The sequence below is a fragment of the Coptis chinensis genome, chromosome 2, assembly GCF_015680905.1.
Source record: "Coptis chinensis isolate HL-2020 chromosome 2, ASM1568090v1, whole genome shotgun sequence".
In the NCBI taxonomy this organism is placed as follows: domain Eukaryota; kingdom Viridiplantae; phylum Streptophyta; class Magnoliopsida; order Ranunculales; family Ranunculaceae; genus Coptis; species Coptis chinensis.
Genome location: NC_141457.1, coordinates 9,658,963 through 9,678,179, shown reverse-complemented (window position 1 = coordinate 9,678,179; position 19,217 = coordinate 9,658,963). Strand labels below are relative to the sequence as shown.

The window sequence follows — 19,217 nt, the reverse complement described above, 5'->3', positions numbered from 1 at the left end:
GCTAGTAGATTATCATGATCATCTCATATGTGAAAATGTGGATTACTTAGATTTAATTTAAGAGATGATTCTTATTAAGTAGTATCTTATTTTTGGAATTCAAACTTGATAGAATGGCACCCGATAGAAAATCCCCGTTTACGATGCTACGAAAAGGACTTGTTAAACGATAAAATTACGAACTTTGGTCTAAGAAAGTTAGGCTAATTCGCGCAGATAGGAAGGTCATTGATGTAATAAGCGAGACGACGAAGAGCGTAACCTACATTTGAAGGATTAACACAAGTCGCTTATCTTCTGCTGTACTAAAAAGTACAATGAGTATACAAGCAAAGATAATGTTGCCCGAATTGCCATACTTGGCACCATGAGGAATGACTTCATGATGCGGTATGATGGCCTTGGATCGGCTAAAGAGCTATGGGAAGCAGTAAAGGCGGACCTTGGGAGTACGACTACTGCACAGCTGAGGAGGCTACAAATGAGCTTTGACAAATTTATCAAGCTGCCCCATACCTCTATTACACAACATTGCACAGTGATGAGAAACATGGTTGCTAAGTTAGCCCAAGCGGGGATGAGGTCTGTCAAATGAACAACAAATTCAAGCTGTCATTAGGTCTTTACCTAAAACTTGGGAACAATTTCGTCTTATCTTGACGCATGACGACAGTATCACAAACTTTGCACAGATGCAAAGGAAATGTGAGCTTGAGGAACAAAGGCTTCTCAATGAAAAGCTTGTTGTTCAAACTGAAGCAAATGTTGTCAACTCCAAAAAGAGGAAGGCTCCTTGGAACAAGAAAAGTGGAAAAGGGAAAGGCAAGGAAAAGGCCAAGCCTAACCCACAGCAAAAGAAACCTAGGAAGTCGATAGACATGACTAGTGTTGAATGCTTCCGTTGTCATCAGATGGGACACTATGCTAGGGCATGTCCTTCTCCGAGGTGAGTTTTACTTTAAAAATCTTGTCAATGTGATAAATCTTGTCATCTTTGTCGATTCATCACAATATTGGATTGTAGATTCAGCAAATGATGCAACCACATAAGGGATAGGTCCCTGTTTGAAGATTTCGGAAACTTCCACAAGGAACTCGGAGAGTCCACATGGGAAACCAAAGTGTAGCTGATGTTTTGAGTAATGTGCACTTGTAGGTTGGATTTTTGAAAGTGGGAGATCCATCCTTATTGAAGAAGTACTCTTTGTACCCTCAATTAGGAGAAATCTTTTATCGGTTTTGAAATTACTTCAAGAATCCTATGTGTTAATTTTTCCTAGAACTCGCTTGAGATATCTTTAAATAACAGTTTGATAGGTCATGCTTATTTAATGAATTCTTTTATGACATTACACTTAGCACAAACTGAAGTTTTATGTCTAAAATGGTTGGTTGCCAATTGTGGCATGCTAGACTAGGACATATTGGACACGATGGGATAGACCGCTTAGCAAGGGAGGGTTGTTAGGTAACTTAACCTCTGTTAAAATGGAAAACCGTGAAAGTTGTCTTCTTTGGAAAAGCCACCAAAATACCTTTTGGGAAAGCCCAAAGGGCAACTTATCCTTTACAACTTATTCACTCGGACATCGTGGACCAATGAATGCAACAAGGCATGGGGCTTTGTATTTCATTACCTTCACGGATGACTATACACGTTATGGGATTTGTGTACTTGATGTCTCACAAATCGAGGCGCCTTGACCGCTTTTGTTTTAAAAGTACAAGAACCTAGTTGAGAATCAACTTGATAGACAATAAAGGCCTTAAGAGCCCGACCGCTGGGGCGTGAATATCTTTCGATGAGTTTAAGGAACTCTGTGAAAATAAGGGTATAGCTAGACGACTAACTATTCCTTATACCCCCCGTGAGAATGGTGTGTCCGAGAGAAGGAATAGAACCTGTTGGACATGGTTAGATCTATGACGGCTCAGGCTAACTTGCCTATCTCATTTTGGGGTGATGCATTGTTAACGGCCGCGCACATACTTAACCTAGTTCCTTCAAAACTGTTGACAAAACACCTATGAACTATGAATTTGGTAGACAACCCGTTTTGAACTACCTTAGACCATGGGGGTGTCTTTGCCTTTGTCACTTCTCAAAATCGAGAATTTGAAAAGTTGAGTGCTCTCGAAAGAAGTGTATCTTTATAAGATCTGATGAGACTTCTAAGGGGTATGTCTTCCTAGGGAGGATACTCAAGGGCATGTCACGTAAATAGAAGCACGTAACGCCGATTCTTAGAGGATCAATACCCAATGAGGGTGAGGTTGATAAGGATATACAACTTTACTGAAGTTGATAACCTTATAAGCTGGCGATGAACAAAGCGAAGATGAAACTTTCATCAACCTTGATTCTAGTAACAATGGCATTGGTCAAATGATTGATCAATCCCAACCTCGTAAGAGTGTTAGAGGCCATATCCCCAAAGCGTCGGTTTGAGATTGAAGGGAGATAAATATGACCAATGCACTTTACAGAAATATCGATGAACCTAAAAACGTTCAAGGAGGCTATTTATTTCGGGTCCAAGACAAGTAAGTGGATGGAAGCTATGAAGGAAGAATCGAGTCGATGAAGAAAAACAAAGTATGGGACTTAGTTGATCTACCTCCAAACGGGGAGATCTATCGGGGAACAAGTGGGTTCTCAAGATCAAGAAAAAATCGCGGAAGGGAACATAGACAAATTCAAAGCTAGGCTTGTTGCAAAAGGTTACACCCAAAAAGAAGGAATAAACTATGAGGACACCTTCTCACCAAGAGTGAGATTTGCCTCCATCACGTCTCCTCTTGTCAATGGTTGCCCATTTAGATTTAGAGCTTTACCGGATGGATGTCAAACTGTTTTTTTCTCAATGGAGAATTACAAGAGGAAATCTATATGGATCAACCCATCGGGTTTTTCAATCAAGCGGTCGGGGAACACAAAGTGTGTAAACCGAACAGATCCATATATGGTTTTAAAACAGGCCTCTAGGCAGGTGGAATCGAGATTCCATGAAGCAATGCTTCAAGACAAATTCGAAATGGTAAATGAGGACCATTGCGTATATGTCAAGACATCTAAAAATGGTTTTGTGATTCTATATCTCTATGTGGATGCCATTTTGTTAGCGGTAACAATAAGGCATTGATAAATTCCACTAAGGAGTGGTTGTCATTAAACTTGAAATGAAGGACATGGGTGAAGCTAGTTATGTCTTAGGAGTTAAAATAACTTCGTGATCGCCCAAACGCTTGTTATCTTTGTCTCGGAGACATATATCAAGAAGGTTTTGGAAAGATTCAACATGGTGATTGTAAGCAAGTGGATCTCCCAAGAAGTCTAAGAGAGTCTTTGAGTTCTAAAATGTCTCCCAAGAATCCCCTCTTGAAACTCGGGCTATGAAAAATGTACCATACTCAGCGCGGTCGGAAGCCTTATGTATGCAATGTTGTGTACAAGGCCGGACATCTGCTATGCAATTGGGTTAGTATCAATGTTCCAAACAAATCACGGGTCGCATTAATCTGGAAGGCTGTCAAGAAGATAATGAGGTATCTAAAAGGCACCGTGGACTACTCACTTGTCTACCAAGGGAAAGATCTTAAGTCGATTGGGTACTCCGATGCCGACCGGGCCGAGACCTTGATGAGAGGAAGTCAACTTCGGGATATACCTACATAATGAATGGAGGTGCTATATCCGAAAAAGAAAAGCAAACTTCCATAGCACTTTCAACTATGGAAGCCGAAAGTATATGCATGTTGCTCGCCGCCACGTGAGGTCGTGTGGCTCGACGATTCATCAAACACTTGTCGGTGTTCTCAAGAGTCTTGAACCGGTTCACATCTGGATCGACAAAGATGGTCGCTTCTTTGCATATGCTAAAGATCCAAAGTACTATGGAAGAACCAAGCATATAGAGTTAAAATACCACTACGTACGACAAATGATACTGAAGAAGAAAGTGGTTCTACAACATATATCCACTGATCAGATGGTTGCGGATCCACTGACCAAACCTATTCCAAAGGAACTCTTCCTTGCACATGTAAAAATGCTTGGGTTAAAGAGGATGTGATTATGTTAAGAACACTTTGATGGTTTAATGAATAAAAGTGCATTCTTTCCAGATCGATTGCATTCTCATTATACTGTTTATCATCTCATATGTATGTCGGTAGGGTCGATTTGGTTCACTCACATGAACAAGTCACTTCCATTTTAAACAGTGGGAGTTTAGCTTGACAAGTCACTAAACCTTATAGGAAGGGTGGACTTAGTGCCGAGTCATGCCCCTTCTTATAATTGGATAAGAAGAAACAGGCTTCATAGAGAAGATTCTGTCTAAACCTACAAACGGTTGTTGCCAAGTGGGAGCATAGTATCCTTAAAATTGTCATTAGGGATGACAACACTTGCATGGTATGAGTGGACATACAGATATCTATTGTTGAGAAAACAAATTAGATACTCTTGCCATGACATATTTTCACACAACATGTGTATAGTTGACCACCTGAGAGCAAGAAAAGAAATATCCCTAAAATTCTTGCTATGTGAGCTCTATTGATATATTTTTTGTTTAAAACATATCGAATGGTACCCTCCTTGAACTTTTGACCTTGTCAAGAAAATAAGAGGACTACTCGTAACTTTGGTTTGCTCCCCACAAGCTCTTACTAAAAAATTTGGGTGCATACTTGGGAAGTTTGGTAGAACTCGACGACAATGACTTGCGTGCAAAGGGTAAAAGAACCGGAAGGTTTATCACACAATCACTGGGATTCTACCTGGCCAGGACAATTGATGATAATTGTGAATCATGTGATACGTTTTTGACTTTATGGTGTGGACTCATAGGGATGAGTGCTATTTGTCAAAGTGATGAAACAAACAGATCTTGGGGTATACACACACTCTCCGGATATTAGGTTTTCGGATTCATCTTCTTTAAGATCACTTTCATGGTAGATCACTGTGTCGTGCTTTTCATTGCGACTTGCTACTTCACAGATATCATGATACATGTGCTAGGGTCACACGAACCATTTGCCGTGTGAGACACACAAATGGCTAAGCATTCTACTTAAATGTTTCTCTTAGAAACCTTCTTCGCCGTTGTGGGCGAGTGGGAGATGTTGGAAATAAGGTTGGATAGACGCCCACCAAGATAAGGATAAACCACTGAGTATAGGACTCTATCCTATCTGATATTAGATGAGTATATGACTCTATCCTATCAGATATAAGATGAGTATATGACTCTATCCTATCAGATATTATATGAGTTATATGACTCTATCCTATCAGATATTAGATAAGTATATGACTCGATCCTATCTGATATTAGATGAGTATAGGACTCTATCCTATCCAATATTGAGGAGGTGGGAACCTCTATAAATAGACCCCCCACCTCTCACATATTGATCATCCGAACAACAAGAAAAGCTCTCTCTCCTTTAATGGCAGCCTCCAACATTTTCTAAAGTAGAAGCCAGTAATTTGTAGAGATTCCATAGGTGGTATCCTCCCTAGCCATTGTCAGTTCTTGGTTCGTGAAAAAAGGTTGCTTCCCGTTCGTGGTTGGAACTTGACTCCAGCAAAGTTAAGAAGAAGAAGATCTTGAGTGTGCCAAGAACATCTTCTCCTGTAGATCAAAGCTTGGAACTTCAAATTGAAAGCTGTGACCAAGGTACGATCTTCTGTTTCCGCTGCGCTATTTTATGCATGTGGTATAACGTAATTGTATATATCGTAGGAATCATGCATGAGATATCGATAAAATCCTACACCATTGAAAGCTAGTTTGAATGTTCTTGGTTGAATAATGTAACAAAGAACAAGAAGAAGAAGAAGAAAGATTCTTGAAGGGTTCTGCTTGGTTGTGTGAGAAGTAGTTGTGTTTCGAATGTGAAAAATGGCTCGCTCTTGTTATAAATCGTTAAATGGATATAACCGCTATTTGTGGCAACTCGAGTCCAGCTGTCCAAGATTCTAGCAAACTATACACGTGACGTAATCCTACTTTTATCAGTTTTATGGACTTGAGAGTGAACCCCTCATTTCTCTCAAATTTTGAACTTTTCGGCACTAGCACTATACTGATATCTGGGTTGAATAAAATTCAGCCAACTCCTTTAGCATGTCTGGTGAAGAAAGTTTGTGCCAACTATTTTATAAATCCCAAAAAAATGGGTGACTATTAGAAACAGTGACTTAACTGGAGGTAGTTAGTGAGAGGGTGATCTTCTGCCCATCTTTGCGAAAGTGGGGTGCAGGGAGGATTTGCTAATTACCTCCTCTGAAGTCCAGCAATTGGAATGGTCGCCAGAGTGACTTTTTTATGTTGTTCCCAAGCCGTCAATTTTTCCCTTCATTTCTTTCCATCCAAGTTTCTTCAACTTAATCTATCGTTTTGAGACACTACATCGCAGGAACTAGACTAAAACAAATTGTACTTCTTAGACAACACTACGAAGTACAGAGATGAATCTTTATTGCACAGTTGGATCGTCTCGAAATACACATATTTGCCTCGAAATACAGATCTCGATCTCGACATCTGTATGTTGTGTATCTCGGCACAAATCTAACAGTGCAATAACACGGTTCATCTCTGTACCAGCTATAGAGAAACCAGACTCTATGTTCTATGGTACCAATTAGGACGCTACTCACTGTCCCACTTTGCAAGCGTTGAAAGTTCATGACATATTTTACCTCCCACAGTGAAAAGACAAAGGAGTCGGACTTTTAATTTACAAGCATTGTCACTAAGTACGGTATGGGTTTAAAACGGTGTACTTGAAAAAAACTTAGTTTGTGTTTTAAACGGAACGTTTTGGGAAAAAAACGGAAAAAAAGCGTAAAAAAAGCGTAGGGCATAAAAAACGGGTTTAAAACGGTAAAACGGGTATAAAATGTATAATACGTAAAAGAAACGGTAAAAACTGATGATAAATAATATAATAAATAAAGAGTTTGATTTTCTATAAAAGTGGAAAATAAAATAGACATAAAATAAAAATAATAATAATACAAATGAAAGAAAATTCAAATACATGAAAGTATCAAATTATCATTACTCATCCAAATACTAGAAGTTTTAGATTCAGTGCCAAAACACTACTCAAAATAAGATACTACTAATTACCAACCATAATGACATAATTAAGTACTACAAATAAGTTAATAACTTTAAAATTTTCAATTAATTATTAATAGTCCAAAGCAAAATAGAACGGTCTCAATAAGTCAATCTAACGCCCACTCTTCAAAAAGGTAAACTCCAAAACTCTTTTCTTTTCTAGCGTTTTAAGTTTTAAACGGGAGATTTTCAAAATCTCGGGTTTTAAACGTTTTTTTTAAGTTTAAAACGGGTTTAAAACGTTTAAAACGCGTTTTTTTTGAAAAACCTGGGTTTTAAACTGGAACCAGACGCCTTGGCAATATCTCGGGTTTTAAACGCGTTTTTTTCAAAAAAATGCCGTATTTGGTGACAATGTTTACAAGTCATCTTTGTAATTGTTAAATACCCCAAAAAAAAGGGGGTGGGGATTCGCAAAGTGTAACTCTGCCATTACCAACTGCTCAGGAGGCACCTATATGAATCTCGTTGCACATTTGTATCATATGTTCACGAGGCATCAAGCATTACAACAGGCAATCAAACTATGTTGAAAGTCCCGGACTCCAAAAGAAGATGAAAATTTAAATGAAATTCAAAAAATAATATATAATGCTCAATGACATACCTCATCTGTAAAAACTATTTAAACATGCATGCTCCAAAGTAAGTTCAGTGTCTTCCATTGCAAGTTTCTATTAAGAAGACAAAAGTGCATAGCATCCATCATATGAAGTAGGCAACAGTGAGGAACAACAGATGATGCAAGAGGTTATGGAAATTTAAAATTACATATGAAATTGAGTGTCACTATGAGATCTGCAAGCTACCATCCTTAGCGAGATATATGTTTTAGTCAGCAACAGTTGTTTTAAGCGGAAGAAGAGTTTCAACTTCTCTAACAGTCGCATTCTGCTCTGCATTCCTCACAGCAACCACCTTTGACATTCCAAACATCTTAAATGCATCATAAATAGGTGTCAACAACACGTGCACAACATACATAAAGCAGAAGAATCAGATTAGTGGCAAAAGAAGCTAACTAGGTGACTCTTAAACAAAAATCTGAACAAGTTACTAACCTTCTGAATAGCCTTCTTAAAACAAGTTATATGCTCATCCATTGAAGCATTTACAAACTCAGCCAGATGCTCTTTAATATCTTGCAGGAAAGTGGCATCATCAGAGTTTTTCTTACGACAAGATGTCTGAACTGGGGTCTGGGGGCGTGGCAGTTGATGACGGCTGTGGTTCAGGTTCACTAATCTGAGCTGTCATTCTTGGTAAACTGATGGATGACTTGTACCTGGAAAAGGTTATATCAGAATGATGAGAAACAAATAGTAAAGGGACCATCAAAAGATAATGCATAGACGTTTTGGTTAATGCTTATGGTCAGCTTGATCTACTTCCCAAGACTGCAGCTAGAGATAGATATGTTGAGTTGTATAAACTGAAACAAGTTGAATTTCACCCAGTCCTAATAAATTTGAGTAGAATAATAATCTCCTTTTAATTTGGGATTTTAAGAGGAACAAAAAATGAAAGACAGGAATAACCTTAAAAACAAAAAAACAAAAATTGGGATCTAATTTGTACCTGGGGATTCAGAAAAGGGGAAGGATGAGAAGAGGTCTGAACATGGAATTTTGCGAATATTAAGGTCGGTGGTAATTTCAGCTTGGAGTACATGAAAGAAACTTTTGGATGTTTTCTGAAATTTTGTATATTGTGATTGAATTTTGTATTTGCCTTAACAAGCTAGCCCCTAATATATCTAGTAATTGTTCTCTCAGAATTCCCAATGACAGTCACTATAGAGGGAAATTGACAATTTTCACAGTATTTTGGGAAAAAATTCTTGCCCAATGCAAGGGTGACAAAGTCGGTCAGTTGTGACTAAGTGAAAACGAGAGTAGCAATTGCTACCAAGAAAGTAACTGAGTTGTGAACTTCGGACGGGATGTTTTATTCCGTCTCGTGTGTGTGTGTGTGTTTTTTTTTTTAAAATTTTTTTTTTTTTTTTTTTTTTTTTTTTTTTTTTTGGACGGAATGTTTTATTCTGTCTCACGTGTTTTTTCGGTTTTTTATTGTTTTTTTTAACTTCAGACAGGATGTTTCATTCCGTCTGGCACATTTTTTCGATTTTTACATTCATACGGAATCAAACATTCCGTCCGAGATTTAAACTCACCTTGTTTTTCACCAAAACGGTAGGAAACAAGGGAAATTGAGCTTACGTGGAGGTGAACAACTCTCGCTTGCATTGGGAATGCTCTTAATAGGCTTTGGGAAGTGAACCAAACTCGGTTTAATGTATTAGGTTTTGGTTTACCACAAGAAAGTCTTAACACCCAAACCCATGCATACTCCATAGGCTCTTTTGAAAATTTGCTTAACAATCATAATTATATATATATATATATATATATATATATATATATATTAACAAATCGTGATTTCTATTTTCGTTACTAATCCATTTTAATTTCTTAACAAATTGTTTTAATTAAGTTTTAAAAACCTATTTTAATTTCCTAATTGTTTTAATTATGTTTTAAAAATCCGTTTTTTAATTGGAAGAGAGACCTCGTTTTAATAGTTAACTAGAAAGCAAATCCGTGCATACGCACTAACTCTTTTAAAAATTTATTCAACAATCATAACTATACATATAGAAATACTTTAATAAATTGTGATTTCTGTTTTCATCGCTAATCTATTTTAATTTCCTAACAAATTGTTTTAATCAAGTCTTAAAAACCCGTTTTAATTTCTCAATAAATTGTTTTAATTAAGTTTTAAAAACCTGTTTTTTATTGGGGGAGTCCGTTTTAATTTAGAAGTGTGATTTTGTTTTTAATTGGAGAAGGATTTCCATTTTAATTAGAAGTGTTAGATTTCTCTTTTTCAATAGGGAGGAATTTTCACCCACCAGCTATTTTTAAAACTTGCTCAACAATCAGAACTATACATATAGACTGTGACGGAGCCAGGAAATTGAGTGAGGTCAATATTCACATCAAAATATAGTGGGCGATGAAGAACAATCAACTTAAACATGTCCCACCGAGCAGGAAAGAGCAGATATCTGATAACTTTAAACATAGGTTTTCCAACTAGACTTGAAAGATCGAGAAGAAATTGTAGTCATATAAAGAGATAAGCGAGTCTATTCAGTCCCAAATAAATTGCAAATATTGAGAACTTTTGAGGAAACTATGGTAACAATGACAACCTACGCATTAAAACTAATATCAAGTCCCGCCATTTTCAAGGTTCACTAAGCAAAATCTCTAAAATGGTACATCAGAATGCTATTACTTCAAAAGAAATATAACCAATGATTCAAAATGTGGAACCATTTTAAGAGCAGCACTGAACACTTTTAATCCCATCAAAACTCAGTAAACACAATCTCCCTTTTGTATGTGTTTGAACTTTGAAAACATGCTAGATGTTGGAATTATATTTAGTAATTGAGCTAAAATTAATCAAAAGACATACTAACATCAAGATATTGAATAACGTTTTGGTTTACATGAGAAAAACTCTTGCCAAAGCCATGAATTTACTTGTGAAGCAACAAACTCTAAACCACCACTAGAATCAACACGAAGGGTATGGTCTAAATGCTGGATGTAAGAAGAAGGTACAAGACGTCTTTAGTTCTCCAAGGCAGAAAAACCTACAAATAAGGATCGAAAACTTTGGAAGAAAAGGTACGGTCTATTTTTATTTTTTAGAGAAAGGAGAGAGAGATAGTACTGGCCGGGAGCGGTTTCTGTTTCTGGTTGGGTTTACTTTTTTTTTTTTTTACTTCTTTCTTGCCTCGGGTTTCTTGGTTTCAAGTGGAGTATATTTTGGGTTTTTTCTGAAAAGTGAGAGTGAGCCAAGGCGGGCCAGCCATATAGAAATACTTTAATAATTGTGATTCATGTTTTCATCGTTAATCCGTTTTAATTTCCTAACAAATTGTTTTAATCAAGTCTTAAAAGCCCATTTTAATTTTTCAACAAATTGTTTTAATTAAGTTTTAAAAACCCGTTTATTAGAAGTGTTAGATTGTTTTTTTTTTCAAAATAGGGAGTAATTTTCATTATAATAGGAGAAGGATTTCCGTTTTAATTAAAAATGCTAAAACTTCTCCTTTTAGTAGGAAAGGAATTTCAGGAGTTGGATACTAGAAAAATATTTCTAGTTTTAATTTAAATAGGAGTTAATTACGTGAAATTTTAAAAGAGTTAGAAAAATATCTCACACGGGAGCTTTAATATTAAATACTAAAAATAGCGCTTGATTGAATAGCCTAACGATAACAGCCTATATAAAAGTATAAAGCACCAGCAAATCCTACCTATATTAATATCGGTTTTGCCAAGACGCTCATAAGGGAGCCACGTCAGCTGATTTTTAAAAAAAGTCCTTACTTGAAAAATAATTAATTGGCTGATTACTTACTTAACCTTATTATTGTTGTCTTTAGCAATTTATAAAAAAAATGTTTTGGACTTTTCGCAGTGCTAGGGATTAAAAAAACCAAATACACGCCTAATTTGAATTGTTCGCAAGTGGGTAATTAAGTAATTAACAACCAAAAAAACAAAACAAAACCAAACCCCTTTGTTAAACACCCCAAAATCTCACAAAAAAAAAAGCGATGGCGGCAACATCTCTACCTCTTTCATTATTCCAAACCCCCCCTCTCTCACCTTATCATATCTAATCCATTCCTAAAAAGATAAACCCTTTCAAACCCCCCACCTCATCAATTCATTTCCCAACATAGTTGTCGTAGTAGTAGTAGTATTAGTGTTAAAAGTTTTGAAGATGATGATGGTAATGAGGGGGAAGAAGGGTTTGTGAGTGGTGAAGATGGTTTTGAAATTGCTTCTGAGAAAGATGAGACTATTGATGGTGTTTTGGGTGGTACTTCTTCGAGTTTGTCGATACCCTCTAAAGCTCGGATTTGGGTAGATGATGAAAAAGAGGTTGATGATGGTGGTGGTGTTGTTGATGAGGTTTTGGATGATGATGATGAGGTTTCAAATGTTGTTGTTCGGTTCCGAGTTTTGGCGGAGGAATTGACAAGTTGGATGCTAAAGATGAGGTTTTGGGGACTGAGGAAGGTGAAGAGGGCGGTGGGTCTTTGGGTTTAGTAGATAAGACTGATGATGTTATTGAAAATGGTGTGGTTTTGGAGAGTCCAGTTTTGGATTCGAATTCAGTGGAATTAGTTGAAGATAAGGTTCCTCTTATTGCCGTTTGAGAAGTTGTCGTCACGCAACACCATTTCTTGGGTAGTTGTGATCTCTGGTCTGTCTCAAAACGGACATGAAAAAGCTCTTAATATCTTTTATTAAATGCATAATCAGGTACTATCCCTACCCCTTATGTCTTTTCCAGTGCACTGAGTGCTTCTACAAAAATTGGAATGCACAAGCATGGGGAGCAGCTGCATGGACAAGTCCTTAACCGATGTCTTCAATTCTACGCCCGTTATTTCAATTCTACGCATGGGCTATTTTAGTAATTATCAAATAAAAAAAGAACTCAACCCTTTGCTAAGCGTAACCTAACCGTATTCTTATTGACAAAAACAAAACCCCACTCTTAGTGAAAAAAACACCCCTAACTCTCTCACAAAAAAAAATACTAAACCAAAATTGAAAGAAAACATACTTCAACAAAACAATCGGTAGCCCAAATTTATATTATACGTTATTTGTCAGGAGACGTGGTTGAATCAATCGTCTAGAGGTTATTGTTTCTCGATTCTTGAAGGTGTTTATGTTAATCAAAGAAGAATAAGAAGAAGAAGTTCCACCGCATGCAACAAGAGGTAAAATACTGTTTCTTTGAATACACATTCTTTTGTTTTTTATATTTGGTATTCCTTTCTATTCTATCTGTCTCTTCACCGGTTTCTATTGATGATTCTCTAATAAATAAAATTTAATGATTTTAAATTTTCAATTCGAAGGAGGATTTGGAATTTAAGAACACTGTCGCAAGTGGGGGCGGCGGAAAAATCTACATCTAAGGTGTTTGGAAGTTGGATTGATGGAAAAAAAAAACTCCCGACTTTTTAACTAAACTATTGGATTCTGTAGGTATGTTTACTATATCTTTATAACTGAATTTGTTGGATTGGGTATATTTGTTCGATTGTATAATGCTCATAACCTAAATTTTGGGTTTGATTTCATATTTTTACCAACAGTGCAAGGAAAGTTTTGAATTCCTTTCAAAGATATTCAGAAACATGATAAATTTCCTGAATGAAATAAATTTTAATTTATGAAAGCATTATTCTTCACCAATGCTTAGACTTAGCAGATTTTCGATCAGTATCCATTTTTTGTAAACCAAAATAATAGGCATTATTGCTCTGTTCATCATAAATGCCCTACGCCAGATATATAATAGGTTGATTTTCACCAAATAATCTAAAGTGGGTTTTCCTAGAATTTGTTTGTATTACGTTATTAGGTTTCCCTAGTCAACATTTGATGAAATTTGCATCATTTCTGATTGGTTAGAAAGATTCATGTTACTTACATTGTTATATAAGCTCATTTCATTTCCATTACATTGAAAATCTTATACGATTAATAATGAATTTGCGACCTGTCAATGAGTTTGTTCTATTCGCAATTTCATGGCCAATTATAAATGATTTCTCCTCTACAAATGGATAAAACAAACCTTTTAGTGATTCCTTAGAGCATTTGCAATGCAGGGAAATAAGAGGGGTTTGTGACTTTTTTCACCTAGTTGGGTCCAAAAGCACTGTGCAATGCAGGGTGAAAAACTCGGTGACTATTTTCCCCAGTTCAAAACAAGGTGAAACCTTCCACCGAGATAGTCACTGACTTGTTAACTTCGGACGGGATGTTGGATTCCGTATGGATTACAAAACCCACCACACGGAATCCAACATCCCGTCCGGAGTCCTAACAACTAGTTTACCAACGGTCAAAAAGTCAGAACGGTAAAAAACGGTCAAAATAAAAAACTTTGGTATATATACAACATTTGTTTCATTTCAACTCACACTTCCAACAATCATATATCATATTTCTTCTTCTTTAAAATCAGTTCTTAAAAAAAACCAAATATCAAATGGCATCAACTCAAGCATCTCAAGCAAGTGGTAGCACTCAAGCAAAAGCGAAAACTCACTTTAGCATGTCCGATGATCAAGCTCTATGTCTTGCTTGAATAAAAATTAGTGAAGACCCCATTATTGGTGCTTTCCAAAATGCAAAAGGATTTTGGAATCGTGTAACAAACGAGTTCAATCAAGCACGTGGGTCGGATAGGTCTTCCGAATCAATTAGCGGTAGGTGGAAATATATTTCAAAAATGATGAACAAGTTTGTTGCAATTGTGAATGCGGTGGAGGCTCGACATGCAAGTGGTACAACAATACAAAGCTGGGTAATTACAACATTGTCAATTTGGAATTTATTGATTATCTTAGTCTTAGTCTAATTATTTTCGTCTTAGTATAATTATCTTAGTGTATTTATTATTTCCATTTTAGTCTTAGTCTAATTATTATTTTAGTTTAATTATCTTAGTCCTAGTGATTATTTTAGTCTAATTACCACCATTTTTTTTTAGTTGTCCGAGGCAAGAATGACGTACCAACTACAAGAAAAATTGGCGCACTTGATCATTGTTACGTTATACTCAAGGATAATCCAAAGTGGAGTAACGTTTTTGAGGCAAGGTCAAGCCGCCCTACAAAGGGAAAAGGTCGCAAAAATGATGGTGAAGATTCAACTTCTAATTCACCAAGTGTTGGTGGAGTTGAATTGGAGGGTTCTCAAGAAATAGAGCGTCCAAAAGAAATGGAGCGTCCTCTTGGATCGAAGAAAGCCAAGTCCAAAAGGAACCAAGAAAAATCAGTTGGTATGTTGGAGGGTTACTTTACACGTTTAGAGGATACATTTTCACAGGATGCAAATGAAACACAAAAATGCTTAGAACTTAGGGAAAGAGAACTTGCATATGGTCAAAGAACTGTGATGGCAAAAGAAGAAAAAAATCGGATTCAAGCAGAAAAAAATCAGGTTCAATTGGAAAAAAATCGGCTTCAAAAGATGCAATATGAAGCTAAGATTTTAGCAACCGATACAAGTGTCCTCCATCCCGATACCGCTTTTATAATCGAGCAACAACAAGCTGAAATACGTGCTGAATGGGCAAGGGAGGTGGTTCTAGCTCTAACTAAGCTTATGTAATATCTAGTATTTTCTTTTAATTAAAGCACTATGTATTTTAATTTCACTGTCTTTTTAATTAATGCACTATGTATTTTAATTTCATTGTATTTTTAATTAATGAACTATGTATTTTTATCTAACTGTTTTTTTTTAATTAATGCACTATGTATGTTCTGTCAAATATAATTATTTTCATAGAAATACAATTACCAATAAAATTAAAATACATTGTAATATAGTTCATTAAAACACAACTCATTAAACACATAATAACTTATAGGAATTACATAGGAAATACATTAGGAAATACATAGGAAATACACTTTCATTTTCATTTTAATTTTCGCCTCCTTCTCCCTCATCTGGATCCGACCAATTTGGATCATAAATTGGTACCGGATCTGCTGTTTCTTCAATGTCAGTCCAATTAAAAACATGTTCAACTAAGTCCTTTTGAAGATTAGTATGTGTAACTTCATTTCTGATCTTATTTCTTGCTTCAATCATCTGATAGACAAAATGAAAACCACCATCTTCCTGAAAGAGCGCAGGTATTGTTTCTTTCCTCTGACCTTTCCAATTCCAAACTCCACTTTCACGTTCATTCTCAACAATCATATTATGCATTATAATGCATGCCTTCATTATGTCTCCAAGAACAACAACACTATGACAACGCGCAGAAGCCTTAACAATATGTCATCGTGCCTGCAAAGCTCCAAACGTCCTTTCAACATCCTTTCTTGCAGCTTCTTGACGTTGAGGAAAGATCTTTTCATGCTTATTTCTTGGATAACGAATGGCTTGAACAAATGTGCCCCATTTTGGGTAAATACCATCAGCAAGATAATATCCCATATCATAGTCATTACCATTCACATTAAATGCAATAGCAGGAGCCTCACCTTGCTCTAATGATTCAAAAACATGAGAACGATGAAGCACGTTAATGTCATTATGCGAACCTGGTAAGCCGAAGAAGCAATGCCAGATCCAACAATGTTTGTCTGCAACGGCTTCAAGTATCAAAGTTGGTTCCTTCTTGTACCCTACGTGTGTTCCAGCCAATCCACTTAGACAATTCTTCCACACCCAGTGCATATAGTCGATTGATCCAAGCATTCCTGGAAAACCCCTTACCGCATTTTCAGCTAATATCCTAGCAGTGTCTGCCTCAGTTGGTCGTCTCAAGTACTCTTCCTCAAATGTCGTGATAATTGCTTTGCACCAACGCTTCATAGATACATTTGCTGTGGAATCTCCAATTTGTAAATACTCATCTGTTGAATCAAAAGAACAACCAGTTGCTAATTGTGTAACTGCAGCTAGTCCCTTCGGTAACCCAGAAATTGCTTGCCGACCCAATCCATCCACCTTGTCTTTAAAGTAATCGTCGAATGATGCAACAATATGCAACATATACATAAAAAGCTCTCTTGTCATCTTGTACCTTCATCTAAACTTATGAGGAGGCCACCTACAAGGTGTTGTGAAGTAATCCCTCATTATCTTTTGTTTACTGAAATCACCACCATCTCTAAACGTGTACTCTCTGCCCTTCACAGATCCACCGCGTTTGTTTGTATCCACATCTTCAATTTCAATAGCTGCTTGAGTCATTAATGCCCCAGCAGTGGATAATAACTGCAACCTCCTCCTCCTCCTTTGCCTCATCATATCATTATGCTCATCTCTTACTCTTTCCATGTAGTCATCTTCAGCAGAAGTACCAGAAGACGACCCGGTGAAACCAGAAGACGAACTATTACTACTAGATCCTCCCCATAACCTTTGGTTATATGCAATTCTTTCTTCTCTAGACATTTTTCCTATTTTTAGCTTGGTTGTGGGGAAGAAGATGGATGCTTGTTTGTTTGATCTAAAAGAAAGAAGAGTAAAACAAAATATGAAAGGTAAGGTCACATGTGATAAGGTCACATGTGATACTTCGATTTTGGTCCACTTACCAATTGACAACACATTTTATCAGATTTTTGTTCACTCTCCAAGTGACAACACATTGTATCCAAATGTCTATCCAAATGTATCCTCAATAATTCCAATGGGCCACCATCCCCATCCATAATTCCAATGTTAGGAATAGTAAAAGGTGCAGGGAGAAGGACTGAAAAACCAGACGGGATGTTACATTCCGTCTCGGCCTAAAAAAACCAGACGGGATGTTACATTCCGTCTCGGTATCCCCATACACTATTCCTGTCAGAACCAAACCACCTGCAAAAATGAGTGATATTCCATCAAAATTTTCTATTTCAACAAAGACAGGAGATGAGTGAAACGAATGTGAAATTTTTGGAAACATACGAACTTATAAATTTTTAATTTTTTTTTTGCCATAACCTCATTTGTTTTATTGACATATTCATATCCAAAACCTGCTAATATACTTTGAAAATAATAAATAAGACAAACAACAATCATGAACAACACCCAAGTCTAACACATAAACTCGGTAAAAAAACTAACTTATAATTTCTAAAAAAAATTGGACATAACCTCATTTGTTTAATGACATATTCATATCCAAAACTCATCAAAGAAAAATCTGCTAATAAAAAATTCATTACAAACAACAATCCCAAACGCCATAAGACAAGTAATGGCGCACAGTTATTACAAACTACAAAAAAATATCTACTGAGATCTCCTCCCCCTACGAGAAGGCTCGGTCGAAGAGCTCTCCCCCCTACGTCGTTGTTGCCTCTCTGGTTGAGGTTAAGCTTGAGGTACACCACTTCCAGCATTCTCCAACTCTTGCACACGGCTCTGAAGCTGCAAAGTTTGATTTCGCTCTTCTTGTAAGTACTCAAAACTGCGACGAGAGGACTCCATGAAGAACTCACGCATGGCATAACTGAGAGAGCTGTAGTTAAGGAGCTCCGACCTTACTTCATCCTGTTTAACAAAACAAATGCATGTTAGGGGTTATAGTGAATACTAATAATAACAAATCATGAATAAATTCAAATCATACTAACCTCGGCTAACTGCTCAAACTGTACTGACAAATCTGCTACCACTGCGGCATCTATTGGTGGAATAGGTATTCTCATATCTTGCCCCTGAGAAGTAATCATGCTCCAGTGCCAAAGGTCATCATCATCAAATATCTGTGGAGTTCTTTGCGGCATCTGAATATTATGAAACACCCGGCCGCGGATGGTGGGGCAACTCCACTCCTCTGGGAAATGAATGTCGGCCTCAATGCTCCGAAGTAACCCCTTCAAAATTGGTGCCCCGTATAACGCAACTAGCAAGAGACCTCGACCAACCCTCTTCCAATATAAGTCATAGTCGCCGTAAAATGAAAGGCGATCGCGTCAGGCCACTCATTTCGGTTTGCTCTATAGTGTGAAAGAACAGCAGGAAGAATATCAGAGGCTGCCATATCTATGGGTGGTGGGTAAGGTATAACAATCTCTCCAGATACTTGCCGCCAACATCTATCCCCAAGGTACCATGCAGTGACTGACCCTATAAGTATCATTCGCCGCTGAGAAAGAAACCTTGCTTTATGACACATATATGATAGTCTACGGTACTCAGTGTTCTCTGGAACATCTGGAATATCCGTATAAGGGGTCTGAAAGATGAAGGACTCGGCCCAGGGTTGCCACTCAATTCGGGTAGCTCCTAAAAGCTCAATCTGCTGACGAGTGTTATGAATATTATGTGATAGGTCCCCATACCCCCTTTGCCTACGATGAATCCCCCATGCTTGAATACGTGGAATCAGGTCATGAGTCTCATCCTCTTCCAACCTCTTCAACATAGGATGTGTCACACGAAAATGTTCGTACCACCAATACTGCCATCAATAGATAAAATACAATATCAA

The 19,217-nt window shown here is 37.0% G+C and overlaps 1 long non-coding RNA gene across 1 annotated transcript; it reads right to left on the bottom strand.

The window, feature by feature from the left end:
- Positions 1-7,749: 7,749 nt before the first annotated feature.
- LOC147514767 (uncharacterized) lies at positions 7,750-8,906 on the bottom strand. Its single transcript, XR_015209654.1, has 3 exons — positions 8,724-8,906; positions 8,207-8,430; positions 7,750-8,081 (listed from the first exon to the last, which is right to left on the bottom strand). It is a non-coding gene; the product is annotated as an uncharacterized LOC147514767 (long non-coding RNA).
- Positions 8,907-19,217: the final 10,311 nt, after the last annotated feature.